Source organism: Terrapene carolina, unplaced genomic scaffold, assembly GCF_002925995.2.
Source record: "Terrapene carolina triunguis isolate 2854851 unplaced genomic scaffold, T_m_triunguis-2.0 Scaffold192, whole genome shotgun sequence".
NCBI classification, from domain to species: Eukaryota; Metazoa; Chordata; order Testudines; family Emydidae; genus Terrapene; species Terrapene triunguis.
The window spans coordinates 7,192,620-7,213,565 of record NW_020664543.1 but is presented as its reverse complement, the minus strand read 5'-3'; the positions used below and the strand labels follow the sequence as shown (position 1 = coordinate 7,213,565).

The following is a 20,946-nucleotide window of genomic DNA, read 5'->3' as shown; positions in this document are numbered from 1 at the left end:
GATAAGCGAGGCCAAAATATTCATTCAGCCTTTTAGTAGCACAGCCAAACATCTTTCACAACAATTTTTTAGAACTGTCTTTCACAAACTGCCTTCAGTGTGAAAGTTTTAGCATCACACATCCTGCGGGTCAAGTACTATATAATGTGACAGCTAGCATTACGGCAGAGAACACTAAAACTATACATGAAGAATGAAAATTTAATGTACTCAATACATTAAAATTTAATGTATTCAATAACTAAATGACACACACACACACACACACACACACACACTCGCACAGTACTAGAGAGCTTGATACACAGTGGGATAATAATCACTTTTCAATATACCCCGGTCATATATTATCCTGTTTCACTTCTACTATATCAAACTGCTGAAATTTGATCCAAGTGGAAGCAAGCAGAGAGAGAAATCTTAGCATTATTTCTAAATTTGCTGTAGTCTTTTGAAAAGTATGTTAATAATGTTATTAAAATAAAATCCTATTATCATGTTAGGAATATTTCCAGGCTTTTGCTTATATTTAGTTGGACATGGAGATTGTGGCAAATCTCTTTCTTGTAGAATTATAATTCCTTAATTACTGTATCTTTCATTCATTCTAGGAATGGTCTTCAGTATTTGTGAAACTGTAGTAGCTAAAATTATAGCTCAGTGTATTTTAACAGGTATTTCCAACTTTGTTAATGGATTGTCATTGAATCACCATAATGGATGATCATAGGATTACTACTAGAAATTTGTTAGGTGGTGACTTTCTGTTTTTGTGCTTGAGCCTTTGCATGTTACGCAATTCCCTAAGCTAGGATTTGAAGCATAGAGTTAATCCACTTTTTAAAACTCCAATTTTTATTTTTTTATTTAACTAAGCTATGAACTAGTTTATGGCAACCTGTTTGCATGATTGTGAATTATGCTGGAATACCTGCAGTAAGAGTGCTATCATACAAAATAAAGTGTTCAGTTGATTCAGTAGAGCAGTTTGGCATGAGAATGGAGGTGATGAGAGGTCACTATTACACATTCATTGCAAGACAATTTTATATGGCCAACTGTTATTCTATACCTGTGAAAGGTCATCTAAAATCACCACCACTCTGGGTTTCTCAACGATACGGAATCTCCTTATGGAATATAGTATACCTCCATGGTAGTTACATTTCACAGGTATGAGAAAACAACTGTAATCCCAACCCAACTGGTAAATCCAGAAAACAAACTGAATACACTCGTGTAAAAATCAATGTACATACATGCAGTGTGAGCAGAATTAATCCACTCTTGGTTAGTTTAAAGCTGAGTTGACTGAAAAATAATGAATTTTAACATTTACTGGCTACCAGCACCATATTTTTTACGTTTTGTAGAGTATCACATTTCAACAAAGTGCTTCTGTATTTACTATTATTGATAGAGCTGGACAAACTCATTTGAGCTTTTCATTAAATTGTCCTTTCTCAAAATATATCTCATACACTCCCATACAATACTGTATTAAATTCATCTTCTTCAGTAACAGCAACTGAGTAATATCATTGTGTCAAATTATATTAAATAGCTAACAAGAACCTTTACGTTGTGAAATGAATACATGAGTAAAATGTATCAGATTACAAGTTAGACACCAGTACGTAACAAGACACTATTCAGTGTTAAATTTAGTTTGTAATTAATATTATTTGTATCATTAATTATCACAAAGTAATTCCAAAATATTTGTATTCATTTTCAGGTGCTTAGGCTGGAAATTATTTAATCTTTTTTCTCTCATTTTTCAAGAACACAGTAGCACTTGTTACAAGACAGATGTAAATTTATTGTCAAGGAATTTTGTTCATAATAGTTTAAACTTTCTTGTCCAGTTCTTGTTTTCAACTTTTCTTAAATGGTCCCTAAGCTCTACAGCAGGGGTCGGCAACCTTTCAGAAATGGTGTGCCGAGTCTTCATTTATTCACTCTAATGTAAGGTTTCGTGTGCCAGTAATACATTTTAACGTTTTTAGAAGGTCTCTCTCTCTAAGTCTATAATATATAACTAAACTATTGTATGTATGTAAAGTAAATAAGGTTTTTAAAATACTTAAGACGCTTCATTTAAAATTAAATTAAAATGCAGAGTCCCCCAGACCGAGGGCCAGGACCCGGGCAGTGTGAGTGCCACTGAAAATCAGCTTTTTTTTTTTTTTTTTTTAACCTTTCCTGATAGGTCAGATTTTCTAAACCTTTTATAATTTCCGTTGCTCTCCTCTGGATTCTCTCCAATTGGTCCACATCTTTCCTAATGTGTGGCACCCAGAATTAGACACAGTACTCCAGCTGAGGCCTCACAAGTGCCGAGCAGAGCAGAACAATTACCTCCTGTGTCTTACATACAACACTCCGGTTAATACACCCCAGAATTATATTGCAACTGCATCACATTGTAGACTCACCCAATTTGTGTTCCTACTGTATTTAAAGAACCTCTTCTTACTGTCTTTTATGTCCCTTGCTACCTGTAAATCATTTTCTCCTCATCCTTTCTGATTTTGTCCCTAGTGCTTGTGCTATACTTTGGTACTCCTCCTTAGCAATTTGCCCATGTTTCCACTTTTTGTAGGATTCCTTTCTGATTTTCAGGTCATGAAAGAGCCCCTGATGGAGACACATTGGCCTCTTACTATTCTTCCTACCTTTCCTTCACATCAGGATAGTTCCTCTAATATTGTCTCCTTGAGAAACTGCCAGCTATCTTGAACTCCTTTATCCCTTAGATTTTCTTCTCATGTGACTTTAACTACCAGTTTTATAAAATTGTTCAAGTCTTCTTTTTTGAAGTCCATTGTTCTTATTCTGCTGCTCTCACTCACTCACATGAAGGGCATCTCAGTGTGCAAAGATTTAGGATTTACATTTTTTCTCAAGGCTAACAAAGTCCACCAGTCATCTCCTGGGTCTGGAGAGATGTTTACCTTTGGGAGCTTCCCCTTTGCACCTAGGGTGACCAGACAGCAAACGTGAAAAATCAGGACAGGGGATGGGGGGCTAATAGTTAAGAAAAAGACCCAAAAATCGGGACTGTCCCTATAAAATTGGGACATCTGGTCACCCTATTTGCACCACACAACAGCAACTAACTCTGATGAAATTACTAACTCACTTATAAATGTACAACTTTAAAATCCACTCCTTATTAACATAAAGTCGGGCCTCCAGGATGCCACAAGAATGGCAAGGTGTCTAATGGGGCTTTTTGACTATATTGCCCCACGGGAAAATTGCTTCCTCATCCCCAAAACTGGGGACCAGCCGGACCCACAGCCCCTTGGAAACACAGTTCAAATGACATCTCTATTCTAGGGCAGGGGGGCGGGGCATCACCACAACAGAATGGTCACTGCATGCCCTGAGGGCTTCACGTAAGATGGGGAGGGGTGAGAGAGACTATCAAACTCTTCCTTCTCCCCACAGCTTGCTCAAAGGGAGAGGCAGAGCCCTGTGATATCCCCAGCAAGCCAGTTTGCCTGAAGTCCAGCGCCAGCACTTTGCTTTTTCTTCAAGGACAATGACAGTGCTTTCACTAGTCACCACACAGCTCTTCCAAAGCAAAGTACATTTATTCTTAGGGCAAAAGTATCACAGAGAAAACATCAAAACAATAAAAGGATTCAAACATTCACTAAATATATCAGGAATCATCCATCTTCCGATGGGGAGTCTGGGAGGCCACAGCCTTTCCAACCCTTCCGCAAGGGTTAGACCTGTTTGCTAAATCAAAAGGAAGACCCTGAATCTGTTTAAACTCAACCTTTGTGTTTCCCAAATTCTCCTTTGTCTCTTGGTCTCTGGAAAAACCTAGTTTGAATCTGTGTATACAAGCCACCCTAGGGGGTAGTACCTCTCTGGAGTTGTTTGCAGTCCCAACAACTTGCCTTAATCATTCTCCCACTGTTCTTTAGTTCTTGGAGGAAGTAGAAGTACAATCATAAACCATTCCTAAATTAAACACGACGGTCCCTAAAGATACTGCATGGGTTATAACAACCGTCACACTAACTTTAAGTAAATTGCTTCAGTTGATAACAGACAAGACAAGGAAACAAACATGTAAATGAAAAGTTGCAATTAGTCGTAAAGGTTCAAAGTTAAGTTAAATAAAATGTACTGAATGCACTATTTACATACCTTATAGACAATCATGTTACTAAAATCAAATCTTACTGTTATTTTTAGAAGGTTTCCATGCATTGCTAACATTAGTAAACAAAGTGCCTAATGAAGCATACTTCATTTATGAAATGTCTCATCAGAACTTCTGCCTTTTTGTATGCTTTCATCAACTGCTTTATTGTACCTAATTGTAGGGCAGAAAGAAGTATATAGGATTTGATTTATCTAAGACCCCAAAAGGCCACACAATATACTGCAATTGCAATTTATAAAAATCAGAGTGCTGTTCGAAATTAATTATTTTATTGTTTTAAAGTATTCAATACTTTTTCTTTAAACTCACAGCCAGAAATTGCCAGCAAAATTGGAAGCTATGTCATGAAAAATGTTTTAAATAATGGATACGACTGTTACTCTTGCTTGTGGTGATAACGGTGTGTGACATCTACGAAATACTGAAAAAAACCCAATGTAATTAATAGGAGACAGGATATCTAAATACACCATAAAGGTAAAACAAGCATTACAAATTGAGACAGACTAAAACTATGATTAAGTTTTATAGTGGACTTTAAATTCCACTTAGTTCAGTAACTAATAAAAATAGTGTAGTTTATATACCATATTTTCACTAAAGTGAATCTACTGTGATGAAAGATGGAAGCTTTCTTTATCCACAGAAATGAATGCAGGAGTCATCCTTAAACACTTTCCAATCATCTTTGTATCTTCGGTTACTTCAGTGTTCCCTAAATATCAGCAAGACTACACTAATGGCATTTGCCCTCAGAATTAAGACAGTTCACAGCATCTGTGCTCTCCTGGTATCTTGTTGCTGCAGAATATCCAAATAGCCACAACAGAAAGAAATGGCTTTTTCTGCATCCAGCTGGTCAGGAAATTGCATCTGATTCTGTCAGAATCAGAAATGGCCATTGTAATCCATGCGTTTGTGACCTCCTACCTGGCCATTGTCATGCCCTGAGCACCTGATCCGAAGCCCACTGAAGAAAACGGAAAAGACTCCCATTGACTTCAGCAGGCTTTAGATCCGTAGCTCAGAATGAAAAACACCTATCTTGGAATTGCTGGTTAAAAATACAGCTTTCAGTCTGTTGAGCAACACTAGCTACTGAGAACACATCACCCCAGTGTCCTGCTCTCTGTACTGGCTTCCCATTGAATTCTGAGCCAGTGTTAAGATTTTAGTATCATCGTCAGCCTCAAAGGTGGATGGTCTGGGTCAGTACAGGTTCACAACTGCAGTGGCCAGCTGGGATGCAGTATGGTGGCACTGCACCACACTAACTTACTAGGTGAAGATCTGGCCTGCAAATCTGTGGTATTTTGAGTTGAATGGAAATTTGCATGCTGTCTGGTTCATTCTTCTTACAGAACAATCTAAGTGCATTTTTTTAAAGAAATATTTTCTATAAAAATATCACATTTATCCAGATATTTCCTAACTCTGCTTTCTTGACAATTAAATTGACAATCTACCGCTCATGCAGAACTTCATGGGGGTGTTGAAATTTTGTGGTCTTTCAACTGTTAATCTGTTTGAAAAATTGTGTTGCGTAACAGGCTTGAGGCAAGAACTATGTTAGGTATAATATTTTCCCTTCCTACAACTCAGATTATCTCTCTGCTACAGTACAGACCAGTTTAGTCTTTTCAGGACTTTGTATAATATATAAAGATTGATATATAGCAGAGTTAAATCTCAGAGAATATTTTTAGTAAAAGTCAGGGACAGGTCACAGGCAATAATGAAAAATTCACAGAAGTCCGCGACCTGTCCCTGACTCTTACTAAAAATATCCGTGACAAAAGGGAGAGCCTGGGCAGCTCCCCCAGCTGCAGCAGCTCTTGGGTTCCCCCTGCCACTCGGGGTGGGTGGGTGGGAAACAGCAGGGGTCCCCCTGCCACCCGCAAGAGCCAGGAGCAGTGGGGAGCTCCCGCCACCAGGGGCAGCGGTGGTACCCCGCAGTTCCCTCCTCCGCAGCTCCCAACCGCACTGGCTGAAGTCACAGAAGTCTTTGGAAATCACGGATTCCGTGACCTCCATGACTAAATTGCAGCCTTACTTATAACCCAGGAGTACTACATTCATGGACATTAGGGAACTATTCATATTAGAATTCATGCCCTGCTGGAGTGCATTGTCAAACCATGTAGACAAGCCCAGAGTGTATGGCAGGGGGCTGCAAAGCCTTAAAACCCCCAGTCAGAAGGGAGTGGGCCACAGATCCCTGCTCAGAGACAGGCAACAGCTGGGGGCCTGAGAGGGCACTCCTGCAGTGGACCAAGAATTGGGGGGAGATACATGTGCAGTGACCCCAAAACTGTGACAACCGGTACACGTCACTGTATATAAAGTAAAAGAAGCCATGTTATATACAGTACTGTTTTCGTCCCAGATTATCAATATAACTTCAACTAACTCAGGTTGAGAGATAATTGCATATATTGTAACATCAATGCTTACACATATCATAATATGCATTTTGCATAAATTAAACAGCAGCTGCAGATTATATAATCAAATATATTAAAAAATAATATATATATACATATTATTTTAAAGGCCTAGTTTTAAAAGGTGTTGAGCACCCACAGCTCCTATTGATTTCTATGGGGTCTGTGTGTGCTTGGCACTTTGAAAATAAGGTTATTGTACATATATGTATTTATACACACACACACACACACACACACACACAAAGGGTGTGTGTGTGTGTGTGAGAGAGAAAGATAAATAATACTGAATTATGACCTTCCATATAATTTTTAGATACAATTTTGTCTTGCTAACTAACCTTTAAAAAAAGTCTAATTCAGGGTTTATTTAAATGGGGAGTTATTTTGGAATAGCTAATACTGATTAACTCCATATTTAGATAATCTTATTCTGGAATAAAAGCATATTGAGTTAATTGGGAATAGTTTATCGGCTTCAAATACATACCTTATCTTATTCTGGATTAATTTTCATATATAAAAAAGCCCTAATACTATAGATTCATCAGTGTATGACTCACATGTCTAGAGGAAAAAGGAATTTCTGTCCAATTTATGAGCAAGGAAGTATTTGGTTGATTACATGTAATCTTCTTTACATTGCCACAACCTCAGTAAATATTCATTTTTGAAAATTTGTATTAAGATATATTGCTCTTTGACTTCAGTGATCCTTAACCCCAAATTACTGGGGTTTATCCCACAAAACTGACAAAAACAGGAAGTAATGAACACAGGAAAATGGACTGTCCTGTGCACATAGCAGGAGGATACCCAATGCAGTCTTCTGGCAGTTGAGAAAAAGTTAGTTGGGATTTGGATTGCAATTTTACTTTTCATTCTCATGTATTTATCTTGGAAGAACCTTTAATTTAGAAGCTTTCAGTGCTGATGCTATTTAAGGAATTTTCATACAACTTTGGTTATTGTTAATTCTAGTACACACCAAATCTCCACACACCATGTGGTATGTTTTTGGCTCAGAACTGGTCTCAATTTGACATGAGGGTTTTATTGTTGCCAAATATACTATAGCAGAAACCATTTCAATTTAATTTCAACTTGTGAGACTGGCGAACAGCTGTCCTTCAAATACAAGGATAAAGTGCTGGACTGCTAAAATGCAACGCTTCTGCCTTTCTTATTGTATAATGCATTTCCAATAAAGCATCAGTGGGCTATGTGCTTTTAGCCCTATGTGAACTTAAAGCCACATTATCTTTCCAGTTTTACCCTTCTACTTACAGCTTTCCCATTCATGTGCATGAGAGAGGCTGCTGAAATTTATATTAATTTTCAAAAAAAATCATGTAGTGTAGTGGTTATGGAGTGTACATGAAATCTACTCATAAAAAAAAAAAAAAAAAAAAAAAAGAAAAAAAAACATTCTCTGTCCTAGTCTTAAATACTTGTCATTATGATGGCAATATTTCTAAGCAAATTCTTAAGGAAGTCCCTAAATGACAGAGAAACACTTCCACATCTGCACCCACTACTTTGCTCAATTTGACAGATATGTGAACATCTTTTTTCCTGTAACATGTTCAATATAAAAATGCTGATACAGTTTGGACTAAGTTACTTTATTTGATTTGTTGCAAGTTGCCTTTATGTAGACATATGACATGCACTGATAAGCAAAGAGCCTGCTAGCTGCATAGTTCCTTTTATCTTCACCAACTGCCCATTTGTGCTCCTGGCACATAAATGACAGATGCTGAGCAGAGCTCTGATGGGTTACACTTATCTCCCAAAAGTCACATAATTGCCTTCTGCTAACTTGATTTCCCACCATCCGTCTCTTTCCTCCATCTCTTTGCTTCTGCAATTACACCATTTTGGGATTTCCCTTCTTCTAAGGTGGCTCAGACATCAGCCTCTTTAGGAACCACTAGGACATTACAATAGGACGTTAGCACTACCCCGGATACAAATAATGGATGGATGTGTCTTACTCCTGCTGCCTTAACAGAACCAGAGAATTCTTTGTTTGTTCCCCCTCACCCCCCCAAATTCAATCCCTTTCGGTAAGCTACTAAAGTGCCTTCTATCAGCAGTGATCCTAATGTATCCATTTTAAAATATGAATTATCAGGACCTCTTTCTCTAGCTTCCCTCACATCATAATATCCAAAAGCCCTCCCCTTATTCACTGCTGTCCTTCCAATAATTCCACTGTTCTCATCCTTCCACTTAAAGCTTACGTTGCACCCTTTTCCTCACTACATAAAATAACCACTCATGACATTAACTCTTTTTTATGAGCAACCAAAGGAAAAAAATAGCATACAGTAGGGTTGTCCAATTCTATTTTTAGCATACAAGGTAAAAGGAATAGTAAACATTCTGGATTTTACAAACAATTCAACAAATCAAGATAATTTGCATTTCTATACTGCCTTTTAAGTAATGGTTTCAAAGTATTTTGCAATAACGTATTTTACAAATCAAGCCTCAGAATTCTGCTGCAAGGTCAATAAGTGTTATTCTCATCATTTTACAAAAAGGGACAATGAGGTGCAAAGAATTCAAGTAAGTGGACCAAGGTCACCAAAAATGTCTGTGGCGCAGCTGAGACTAAAACGCTTGAATCCCAGTCCTATCCTTTACCCATTAGACAACTCTTCACCCTCTGTTACAGAACAAACACATACTCTCTTTCTAGATTACAAAACCACTGTGACCACAAAAGTTCCAAACCTAAAAAGAGATAACACGCTGATTGTGTTGTACTTTCCTTCAGCAGAAATACATAGTTAAGATTTCTAAATGTAGTAAATTGTATCAGTATTTACTTATACAACTGTGTAAGCTTATCTTCCTATTTCTGTGGTACATATATATTTTATTTATCAACAATATTCTGTAAATGAAACTTAATTCCCCTGAAAACATGAAGATTTCTCTCTGTTTTTAATTATGAAAACTTAGACTTTTCAATTTAAGGACATGAAGTGAAACTCTAGAATACATGTAAATCATTTAAATTCAGATTCTGTTCTCAGACATATGGGCTCCCCCGATGTCAATGGAAGCCATATGCACATCAGAGGTTAAAAAATAAAAAAAAAATAACCATCTTTGGGACAATGAAATGGAAGATTACAACCAAAACATCCTTCCTTTCAAACATGCACATTACAACGAAAGACATTATTTGCTGTCTGAGTCTGTCCCAAGTAATAAGAACTTCTGGTGTTCTGAGGATAGAAAAGATTAAGGTCAAAGAACATAACGAAGAAAGAAGATCAAAGGCATTAAACGTCAATTTTGGAACAGAAGATGAGAAATATCTATAAACCTTATAATGAGTCCAAATGACAGGAAAAAACACGCTGAGTTCTAAAACACATTTGTTTTCTCAAGAGGAAACAAATGCTACAAATCCGGATTGGAGGCTGAATGAGAAATGTTATTGGTATAGGATCATAGGAAGCTGAAGACTGATTATCAGACGTCTCATGAGAAAACAGAATCCAGAGAACCAAATATTATTAAAGTAACCACTGCATGGTAATGAAGAATTAAAGGAAATAAAAGTACAAGTGGGGAAATTGCAGCATTAAAAGTGCACAAAAGAAAAAGTTACTCTGGTGGGGCAATCTGCCCCTTAAAAGTAGTCGTGCCTAGTGGTCTGCCCACCCCTTCACATAGCATGGCCCTTGAAGATTTTGAAAGTACCAGTACATATAAAAGGACCTAGGAGTTACTGACAGAGGAAGCAGTCCCACGAGTAAGTGGTGGCTGGGAAGAAATCCCGTTACTATGTCTTTAAGGGTCAAGAGCCTTGCAGAGAGGCTAGGGCAAGGTTCTCCTCTCACCCACCCCAATGGGTCTGAGCTGGGAGAAGGGGACCAAAATAAAAGCTGCGTCCTCCTTCACAGCAGGGCAGATACCAGCAGAAGAAGGCTGGCCTGCTGAGTGCTCGGAGCGTGAGGATTAATAGGGGAAAAGGGGCCAGATGAGAGAGAGGCTGTTGAAGGCCTAGAAGCTGGTGAAATTACAACCCAGCTCCAAAGAGGAGAGCTGGAGACTTCTGTTTTGAGGGAGTGATCATCTGAAGCACAAACCCATCTCCAACTTATATGTCACAATAGCTGGCCACAAGGCAGCCCCCAAATTTACTCTTTCAGTCCCCCCAAACATATGTTTCTAAGGCCTGCTAAATGGTGTTTCTATTCAATAGGAACATCCAGCTACACTGTTAAACAGTTATAAGCATAATAAAAAGTTTTAAAAAAAAAACCCTGCTGTGTAGTAGTATTTAGAGTTTTAGAGCTACTGCAAAGTGCAAATCAATATAATTAGGCAAATCCAGAACCAGCAATGGTTAGAGACAGCTAAAAAGATCACTGTGCAATGAACAGTAAAATAAAGGACTTCAGTCACCAGGACTTATAATTCCGTACATTTCACACACTTTAAAGAAGTACATTGATGTATGCCGTGTTGTTGTAGCTGTGTTGGTCCCAGGATATTAGAGAGGCAAGGTGCGTGAGGTAAGATATTTTACTGGACCAACTTCTATTGGTGAGAGAAGCTTGAAAGTTTATCTGTCTCACCAACACAAATTGGTCCAATAAAAGATATTACCTCACCCCGCTCCACGCCTCTGTAAGCATACTGATGAGCATACACAATCTTAACCAAAGATTCCATGTAGGAATAAATGTTTTAGGAGTTATTTTACTGAAACTGTGCTATTTTTAATATCCACTGGCACACTACCGTGCAGATTCCGCTGTCTAAACAGTGGTGCTATGATTTCCCCGGGGTGGCGCGCTGTTCAGGCTGTAGTGCTTAGGAGCTAAGCAACAGTTTGTTTTCACTGTGATGGTTCGTTGTAACATCTCCTGTCCCCTTAGGTGGATTTGTGCTTAAATTATTCAGAGTAGTTTTCTCTTTTGCATAGTGTGAAGCTGCTAAGCCTCACTGGAAGAAAAAAAAAAAAACCCCTTATCTGTTAGTTTCAAATGAATAAAACCATACTTTATAAAAAAAAATCTTCAGCTGTGGACCTTTTGTTCTCTCTCTCATGATATATGTTGCTAGCAGCAGCAGAACTACAGCAGCTAGACTCCACTTTCTTTTCATCCTTTAGTACGTACTTCTCATTCCTCCCCCATACTGAATGAGGCTGCTGCGTGTTCAGAATTTCTCATTGGATTGCTTTCCTTCACAGCATAAAAGTTCTGGTCCCCTTGCACCCTGAACTGCAGTGGCTGTCTGCAACAGCTTTTCTGATCCATAATACAGTTATAGCATGGGCAAGGACAATGAATAATTCTCTATATTGCCCTCTAAGGAACACTTCTGGGCAAAGAGAGAGATTCATTCTCGATATACATTCAATCTTTGGCCTGCATGCTGAGATAGCCAGAAAGGGTGCCAGTTGTGAAAGTGGTCTGTTAGCTATGTCTATCCACTGGGAACTGGGCTATGACGACCATTTTCTCCTCCAATAGGACACTTGACATCCATCAGATGGTATATTAAATAATTTTAATTACTACCTTCATATGGATTTGGACTAGTGACCGAGAGGTATCCTGTTATAGAGATCATCCAATCCCTAACTTTGTAAATGTTGCCTTTCGGCATGACATGGGAGTTTCCAACGAAGTCTATCAAACCTTTCCTCCAGTGGTTTTGTTGTATCCATTAGGAATAATGGATGGTGTTTTGGAAAAACCCACATGGATTGTTTCCAGTTATAAACTTAACATCTTGACAACCAGCTACATGTGCATACTGTGATAAGAGCTTTATCTCTTAAGACACATGCAACAGTTTGAATCTTGAACAAAAGATTAACAGCATCTCTGCTGTCTAACACATCTAAAACATTGGGCAAAATGTACTGTTCTAGTTGTGAGGCATATAACCTTTGAAATGTTCACACTACAAATAGTGGAAACCTCAGCACTTTAAAGAACAGTACTGTGCAAAACATGTTAAAAGAAAAAGGGCATGAAAACATCAACTTCTACCTTACATTGCTAATTTCATTTGACAGTGTTTTAATAATGCGAGGAGCCTTTTTCAGACTCTACCACCATAACTGTATTGTTCCTGCAGCTGTTAAGCGGGCCAAGGACATACAAGTAACTAAATTAACCAGAAACAGTATAGTGGAGAGTAGGTGCCTCGAGATCGAGAACTCCAGAATCCTCATCCTCACTCTGCTGTTGGGCCTTGTGCAAAATCTTAACCTCCCTGGGCTTCAGTTTCTGCTGACAATGTGGAGATAATATATGTAATGTAAGAATTAGTTCAAGTTTGAACAACCTTCTGCAGAGCTTTATTACATTATTACAGAAAAGGAGCTATTGGCTGCTTACTCACCCACACATTTCTCATGAAAAACCTCAACTCCAGACTGAAATCTGCATTTCTATGGAGAAACATTCTGAGCTAAAGCTATCAAATTCCTTCACCCTCCTCAGATGAGGAACTCATTAAGCTCTTGCATTTAGATTTTTCTTTGATCATGTTTTTTCTCTAGCCATTGAGAAAACAAAAATATTGCACTAAATACTTCAAGAGGCAGTTAGAAGTTAACTTTACATTCATTATGCATAGCAGCCGGACTAAAGGGGCCAGCCAATCATAGGAGAGTTACTTCTTGCAGGGAATTCTTACAGGTGAATACCAACAGATGTCTATTCCTAGGTCTGGCACATGTCAGCAAGGAGTTATTTATAGATTTGCCTCAAGGCAAAACTGTTTGACATTCACACTACATACCTCATGGGGTATGAAGAGTTTATTTACAGTGAAGCCTATTAGACTGTTAAGAATGTTTCCCCTAGGGAAAAAAGTCCTCAGACTGCAAGGACATAAATCTACCTTTCATGTGTACACACATGCTTAAAATATCATATACAAGCACTTTTTGCAAAATAACTATTGTTTCTACTTTGTTTGCTCATGTCATGCTATCAAGATGAATATGTAATTCACAAAGCTCTTTGCAGCAGTTTATGAACTGTAGTAAGTCACTTTAAGAAGTGGAAATTACATAACTGTTATATTTCTTCTCAAAGTCTTTAGTTGGGCTACAATACTGCACAAAGAACAAACAATGGATATTTAATTTCTAACCATTAAAATAGGCATTAAGAATAAAAAGAAAGTTTTACATGAGACTAAAGCTGGGTTATACATAGGTCCTAAATTATTTGATAGTCTCTCTCTACTGCCAAACTATTAAATACTGAATGAGCTTAGTTCAGTCAGCTGTATTATAACCCCACACACAAAATATGACTGATCTGAATCATCCTAAAAATAAATTGATGCACAGATGTTGACTCCTACTGTAGCATACATGTTTTTATTTCACAGTGTGTCTGTTTTTACTACAATACGTAGTAAGGATCATTTAGTTCAAAACTAAATGTCAGTAAAAGCTAGCGAAAAAGTATGGAGTCGTAACACCCAGCACTGTGTTTCCATCAGATCAAATAAACTGAGGGTACGTCTACACTATCACAATGCATTGTGAGGTAGAAGAGCTAAGAGCTGGAAGAAGTGAGCCTCACACACTTAGCTGCTGGGGAAAGGATGCTGGGAGCGTATCATTAGTAACTGGATCCAGCATTCCAATGAGAGTGATGGCCCTGAATTTAGGACTGTACCTACATCGCGGAAGGTTACTGCTACAGAATACAGAGAGCTGGAACATGTACGAAAAATATTCAGTTTACAATCATCCACACTCACCAATAGCTTAGCAAGCTTGGCTATTTCTCCAAATAGGCGACTCAGCACTACCCGATACCAGGCAAAATCCAATATATCCAGTGGTGAGGGGTGCCATATAGACCATAATAATCATCCTCATCCTGGTGCCATTCATCTATGTAGTGCACAGATAAGCCCCATTATCTTGGAGTAAATGAAAACACCTTTGCAATGACTCTCATCAATATGCTGATTCAGTTCAGGTATTGCTAATGGCTTCCTTCCCAGACTGTTTAATGCGCACCAGCTCTCTAGTTATAGATTTTTAAAATCAATCTATATCTCTATAGCTATATCTCTATGTCTATATATAAAAAGAGTCAGAAATCAGGAATACATAAATACTCAGACTAAATAAGGAGAAATTTTAGGGAAAAACAGAGTTGTCACTTTACTAGCAATATTTCAGCAATGACAACAATTTGAAGCGTAATATTAAGTTTCTGTGCAGAACACAGTAAAATACAGTCAGACCTGTTTGACATCACAAGTGGCCAAATTGTGGCTTCTACTTTAACCTATACATTTGTAACCCCAGATGCCAAAAATTTACAGCTTTTTATAATTGAAAAATCTATCTGGAATCATGCCGGTTTTGTTTGTTTACCATTAGATTGATTAGGAAGCATTAAATAAAATGGTTGTTGCAAGGCAAATGAACATATAACTGCAAGTTGGATACGTTAATATACCTTACAATATTCTTCCTTCACAGTTCACTATGATTTTGTGGTTCAGTCCCAGGCTACCCAGTTTAACAAAAAAAAGGAGAAGACCCTCAATATAATGAACACTTTGAAACAAATTTTTGTAGCCCAGCAAGAAAATTTTTATTACCAAAACGAAGTGTTTCTAAGCTTTACTGATTATAACTGCCTTTGACTCTGAATAAGTCCTTCCAGAATATCCTATTAAGTTCCTCACAGAGAAATAATGGTTTTTAGAATGCTGGGAACATACCTGGTGAACTGACCTCAAATGTCTCAAATGTCTATTGGGAAAACTTGTTTGCCCAAGTTTTCAATTCTTTTTAATTGCTGTAAAATGGTACATGCCCAGACTCCTTAAGAAAGGCTCATTATAAAATTCTAGCAATTTTACCTAGCAAGACATTGAGGGTTTGAAATCTCAACTTACACTGCATCGTTAGTGAGTTCAGATTTGATTTAAGAAAGACTGGGTAGGGGGAAAGAAGCAGAAAAGGGAGCGGTATACTAAAAGAAAAAGATTTCATACACAGTATATACCATACATCAAGGACCCATTTGTACCATCCTAGCTTTTGCGGGTCTTCTATTCCCAACAGATAGCACAGACTCTTTTCACTACAAAAACATGCTATGGAAGTAAGGTGCCTCATACTTAGCAAAAATGAGTTTAAATAATAGACAAAGGCTTATGAACTCTTACAACTAGTTTTAAGAACCTAAAAATACTCCAAAGGTTCACAAATCATTGACTTTCTCACAAGATTTATCCATCCACAATCTATATTTAATTCAAGTACAAAAGAAAGGGCCTTTGTATTAAAAATTTCTGCATCAATCTTCTCTTCCCATAGAGAGCTTAATGAAGAGGAAATAGATAATGGGTGACTGACTCCAAGACCATATTTGTTGTACGACTTCTCTACTGCTGTCTCAGTCCCACAGTTCATAAAACTTGGCCATTTCCTGAGATCCGATATTAGACATGTAATTTAGCTGGTCTCGTATATTGTGTTATATTTTATGTTTTTCCAAAGAGAAAAAATGTTCTACTTATAAAGCAGCATTTTTGTCTTTAGGCCTTTCAACACTGTTTCACCAATTGGTACAAGCTGAGGTGGTTTGATACAGCCATCTTTCATGGCACATCAAAGTATACATTATTCATTTTTATATCTTTGCAGTACGATGTAAAGTAGATTTTCAAGAAGATCCTGTAAATACTTTAAAAGGACATTAAAGCACATGAATCACGCACCAAAAGCATAATATAACAAAAAATGAAAGGAACAAAATAAAATAATTAGAAATATCAATGGTTTTCATTAAGAAGTCAGCATTCAATAAAAGTTATTAGACAGCAGTATCTCACACCACAGTTACTTCCCTATGCTAAGAAGAAGAATCTTGGTGGTAAATGCTGTAAATTAAATGATGACTGCAGCAGCTCGTTAAGCATTCTGCTAAATACTGAATTTAGAATTGGAGTTTTTCTAAATTCTAAAAATTGAAATGAACTTTTCTTCAAGAGCCTATATTTCTCTCTACACAAATGGGATATTTGTATTTAGAAGCTTGATTAGTTAAGCTGAATTTTAATTATTTCCCTGAAGCTTAGTTACATTTACGAATTTGCGTGCCATCCTTGCGCAGGGGCCATGCTAATCTTCTCTGTATCGTTCCAATTTTAGTATATGTGCTCCTGAAGCAAGCACCCTAGGCAAAAGGTTAAAACATCTGTCAATCTTTAAGGCAAACACTGACACTCTATTCTATTGATATTTAAAGAGGGAGGGAGTGAAGAGAGAGATTAAGGGTAAACAATGCTCTATTCTCCTACTGCACATCTCATTATAAAAGACACTGTCAGCACTTCTATCAGATTCCACCCACAAGACAAACTGGCAAGCACAATTTGTTTGCTACAGGGTAAGTGCACAATTACAGACCTGTGAAAATCTACAAGAATGCCAAACATTTTTAGAGAGACAAGGTGGGTGAAGTAATATCTTTTATTGGACCAACTTCAGTTGGTGAGAGAGAGAGAAGTTTTCGAGCCACACACAGGTCTCCTTCAGGTCTGGGAAAGGTACTCCCAGTGCTCCAGCAAAATGCAAGATGGAACAGATTGTTTAGCATAAGTAGTTAGCACCTACTGTAAGGGACCATTCAAGGTACAGGCCTGTTAACAACTTTACAGTCATAGGAGAAAAAGAGGGGGTTTAGTGGGTTATGGATTGTCGTAATAAGCCATAGATCCAGTCTTTCTGTTCAGTTCATGATTATTAGTGTCTAGCATAGTAATGAATTTAAGGTCCCAGGCTCATCTTTTGAAAGTGTTGTGCAGTTTTCCTTTGAGAATGAGGATAGACATCAGATATAGAGTGAGCACTTTGTGAAAATATTTTTAGCACTTTCTGATTTTGAGGTGGTTCCTAAATCAAAATTAGATAAAAATCTCAATTTGCGGTAAGATGAGTGGGCTGGCATTTGTAGTGCACTATATTAGCCATATGGTACAATCAACAATTCTAAAATGTCTCATCAGCTATAGTATCTATCTTGTAAAGTACTGATAACTGTTTGTTTGGGGGGAGGGGAAGAGAAGGTGTGCAGTGAAATCTTCTGTATTACTGGTCTTAGCCAGTAAAGTCTCAGTTCCTTGATACTAATCACATTCCCCTACTGCAGGGGTTCTCAAGCTGGGGGTCGGGACCCCTCAGGCGGTCGCGAGGTTATTACATGGGGGGTCGCGAGCGATCAACCTCCACCCCAAATTCTGCTTTGCCTCCAGCATTTATAATGGTGTTAAATATATAAAAAAGTGTTTTTAATTCATATGGGGGAGGGGGTCACACTCAGATGCTTCCTATGTGAAAGGGGTCACCAGTAAAAAAAAAGTTTGAGAGCCATTGCCCTACTCCAACCACCTATTGTGACAGAGAAAAAAATAAATCAAGTGGATGATTCAGAGTAGGTTGTTCCTAAAACTAATGTTGAGTATGCTGACCTGACCCAATCTCCATACTACCGACTTGCTATGGAAGAAAATACATTGGCGCCTCTCTGAGTTTGACACAAAGTATATTGTGCCACTAGTATATTTTGGTACTATTGTCTCAGGTTCATTATCAGTTGTTTCTGATGTCCTTTTCCACAGTAGCCTTAAAAAGGAGATATCTGTTGCACACTGTAGTGGATGCCTATAAGCCATTTTCTTTCTATGTAGAAGGAAAAGATGGACTTGACTACAAAGAAGAGGTTTCTACCCAGAGGGTGAAGAGGGGATACAGACTATTTGATAGGAGAGAACGCTGATCTCCACTAGGCAGCTGACCATGGACTAGAAGAGAAAAAAAAATGGGAAGAGATTCTAATAGGCAAGGTCACAGCTTTGTACAAAGACATCTAGCCTGTCCTTGTGAGTCACTGCAGCAGCCCTTGCATAGACAAGAATAGAGCTGAGGATTCTCACTATGAATTTCTTGGTTGTATCTGTTTCTTCTCTCTTCAAACAAGTCAGTATATGATTTTAAATTTAGCCATAGTTACTAAGGTGCTGATGAGTCCAGGAGATATGAAAGGTTCTTCCACTGAAGGGAGAGGGAGCAAGCAGTAGGATCAACTGACCCAAAAGTGCCACAGTCACAAAAAGTTGTTTGAGGCTGCTCTAAAGGAAGCCACAGATTGACATAATGACATTACAAGGTGCCACTACATGGTAACACAGAGTAACGCAGTATTTGCCTTCTTTATAATCAAGGAGATGGTGGCAATAATCATAAAGTGTATCAAAACAGAATTTAAACCTACGTAACCTGTAGTTCTAAGCTAGCCCACTAAAATACCAAACTATAAAACTATATGGAAGGATACACAATAGTAAAAGTCACACAACCCACCTTACTTGGTTTTCACTAGTTCCTTTCAAATTATATCATGAATAATCTGAGTCATATAATTACATGCACCAGTAAGCGGATTTCTTTATCTTCCAATAATTATAAAAATATGAATTCATAAGATGACACAAAAGGAAATAATAAATTCTGCTGATATTAACTTAGTAGGCAGAAGGTTTAGAGTGTGGTTTTCTCCATGAGAAGGCTACCTGATGTACATGAAAGAGATTCTCTCCATGTCAGAGGGGCGGTTGTGCTGTATAACAGAGCTACTTGCTGATCTGTTGCCATGCCAACAGCAGCATCACATGGGCAAAGAATGAAGAGAAAGATAAAAGGCCTTTTAAAACTGTTATAAAAAAAAAGAGTACACATTGCTTTGGCTACTTCAAGCATGTCAGGGTTTATTTTTCAAAAAGAATAAAGTGAATTATTATGGAAACTATGGATATATTGACAAATTTAGATTGCTATACACCATGTCTCTCTGCAACCTTCCAGTACAAATAAGATCCAATAGTGACCACCTTAATTAGTACTACTAAAGATATTTTAATTTTTTCCCTTTTTTTAGTCTTGCAACCATTAATATACTTTTTTAAACAATGTTTATGTACGAACATTTCTCTGTATTTCAAGGTTCATAATGTAACATCTTTAAAAATGTATCAGGTGGGAAACTATATCTTTAGTTAGTCTGCAAATATCCTCTCTCTGTCTCCAACTAGCAGTTTTGTTACTTATCACTAAATTCTCACTTCTGTTGATATATTGTGACTACGAGTGTTCTAAACAGAGCGTAGTCTTTTCTTATATTGGATTTTGGCAGTCCATCATGGCTAAGGGTATTTCTCCTTACCCCAGCTCATCCATGCCAGAGTCAGAAGATAAACATATGAAAAAAAGACTGGTTCAAAGGTTTTTCCTCTCCCTAAATGAAATCTCCGTTACTGAACCTCCATTTCCTTCCCATTACTTTCACCCATCCCCTACAACATAATTTACAGTAATCTGCAACAAAGAAGGTCCTGTGCTGTGTAATTACAGCTATATCTGGACCTAATGCTAATTCTGGCACTTTTAGCAGTCTTCTTAAAAGGTGAAGTCTCTTATTCTCCATCTCGAGCCAAGTCTATTTTTATAGCACTCCTATTCTTTCATATTTCTAAGAAAAAATTATCCTATTTCAAGAAGTATAAGAGAAACATAAGCCTATTTTACTTGTGCTACCGAAATTAATCATTCTTGATGTTTTACTTCCATATTATGAACTTCTGCAGAAGAGAAGAATAGCATTTACTAAACATTCTAGCATGGGTTTCTATGCTTTAAATACTTCCGATATACAGTACTACACATAGTTTTCAACGAAGTACTGTTGAAAAGCCAAAACTCAGGGTAACCTCAAAAGCAAGCATATTAGGAGTCTGAGCACAGCAATACCTAATGCATATCTGACAAAACACAACAACATTTAAGAGCTCTGTTTATTATTATTCTTTTTACAGAGATTACCATTGAAAAAGAGAGTCATATCTTTTATTCCAATATTAAATAGCATGCACAGGTAAGTAACAAGGGGATAACAACAGATACGTAATTGTGACAAATTCCACTGAATACTTCAATGAATTAAGCAAAATATACAGCACAGCTTAATGAAGCATAAGCCACTTCATATCCCTGCCCCCACTAATGAAATAAGAGATTAAATTTGTCTCTCTCAAGTAGATAAATGTTGAAACAGATTCTTTTACTAACCATATACCAAAATAAGTAAATTAGTGTTAGAGATTTAACTATTAACTACAAAAACTAATCAGAAAATGCAATACAATAAAATAATTCACCTGGCACGTCACAATTCGCAGATGAATTAAAATGAGTTTCACAAAAATTAAATAGTTGCTCAGAAA

At 37.5% G+C, this 20,946-nt stretch overlaps 1 protein-coding gene and 1 non-coding gene across 3 annotated transcripts in view; both read right to left on the bottom strand.

Annotated features, from left to right (window-relative positions):
* The window catches only part of PRKCA (protein kinase C alpha), a 297,369-nt gene that overhangs the window by 133,875 nt on the left and 142,548 nt on the right, over positions 1-20,946 (bottom strand). The window lies entirely within an intron of this gene.
* Positions 16,737-16,843, bottom strand: LOC112105513. The gene has a single exon (XR_002908021.1). It is a non-coding gene; the product is annotated as a U6 spliceosomal RNA (small nuclear RNA).